Genomic DNA, 2,009 nt, shown 5'->3' with positions numbered 1-2,009 from the left:
ATATACGCCTATATATGTAATAAATGAAATAGTTAATTATTACATGTTTAAAACACATGACGTAATATGTCATTGTGGATGAAGATGCTAGCGTGAGATTTGCTGTAGTCATATAAAATCATAACAGGATGTACTTTGCATCCCTCGGCAATGTAACATTTTTCTGAAACGTCAACACAAATGCATACCTGTGAAAGATTGTGTCGTCACCGGATGCAGGTGTCTTCCGAGAGACGAATGTAAAGTTTACGTATTGTGTTTAAATGCTGAGACAACTAAGCATATGATATCTGTGATATCGATAATTTAGGCAGTTCATATCTATACTTCACCTGAATTGGTCATCCGACCAAACCAGCTACACTCCTGTGATGGAGATGTTTAACACTGTTGTTTTTAGAGAATAAACCATTTTTAAGTTACAAAGATGAACTTTATTTCAAGACTTAACATCTCAAACAACATATACTCAATGTGTGCTTATAACAGTAGCACACTAATATATATATATATATATATATATATATATATATATATATATATATATATATATATATATACTGTATATATATATATATATATATATATATATATATATATATATACTGTATATATATATATATATATATATATATATATATATATATATATATATATACAGTATATGTATATATATACTGTATATATACAGTGTATATGTATATGTATATATATACATTGTGTGTGTGCATATATATATATATATATACAGTATATATATATATATATATATATATATATATATATATATATATATATATATATATATATATATATATATGTTTATATTTTTTTCTCTCAAATAAGCCATATGGTTTACTACCTTAATATCTAGTAAGACAGTGACATAGTATATCACTGTCGTACCAGTTTCCTTGATTAGGGTTCGATTCCCTGGCCGGCCAGAAGCTGTTATCTTTGAGTTGATTCCCCTTTGGGTCTCTGATCCCGAGGTATAAGAGAGAATTCAGATATTAAGGTAGTAAAAAATATGACATTTGAATATGAAAAACACGACTAAATGTGCAATATTTATCGCATACATACATATATATATATATATATATATATATATATATATATATATATATATATATATATATATATATATATATATATATATATAAAAATATATATTTATATATATATTTATATGATCTATATATATATATATAATATATATATTATATATATGTATATATATATATATATATATATATATATATATATATATATATATATATGAGAGAGAGAGAGAGAGAGAGAGAGAGAGAGAGAGAGAGAGAGAGAGAGAGAGAGAGAGAGAGAGAGAGAGCAGATGAAGAAGAGGCATTTAAATTGCCAATAATTTTTAGCAATACATCTGAAAAAAATATGTGTAGTTTAAAAGCATTTTATTTCATTCGAGTATTTATTTCATTTACTGATTTACCTACTCTTCTTCCCCACCGTTATCCCTACATTTAGGGGTCGGTTGCCTGATGCGCCCTCTCCAATACCTTCTATCAGGCATCCTCGTCCACCAAACCTCTTCTCTCCATATCATCCTTCACCTTATCTCGCCATCTAATTCTCTGCCTCTCTCTTGATTTTCTCCCCCTAATAGGTTCTTATCAAGCCCTCTGACTCTCTCCTCACCATCCATACTCAACACATACCCACACCATCTCAGTCATGACACTCTTATCATCTCTATAAATTTTACTACACCTGCCATTTTTCTTATTTCATCATTTTCTAATCCTTTAAGCAGTGATTTTCCCATATTCGAACTGATCATTCTCATCTCTGTTCTCTCAAGCCTATACTTATACTCACTCCAAGTCATCATTGCAAGCACGATCCTTGAAGTTGGAATGCGTTCATTAGCTTTTCAATTAAAGAGACTTTAATTGGTCTCTGAAACTTTTCAAGAGAGTGAGATAGCCGTAATAACTCGGAGGAATGAGGTTGAAAGTATTTTCTCTCTC

This window comes from Palaemon carinicauda, chromosome 27 (assembly GCF_036898095.1).
Source record: "Palaemon carinicauda isolate YSFRI2023 chromosome 27, ASM3689809v2, whole genome shotgun sequence".
Lineage (NCBI taxonomy): Eukaryota > Metazoa > Arthropoda > Malacostraca > Decapoda > Palaemonidae > Palaemon > Palaemon carinicauda.
The sequence above is the reverse complement of the archived record's forward strand: the minus strand, read 5'-3'. Positions refer to the sequence as shown.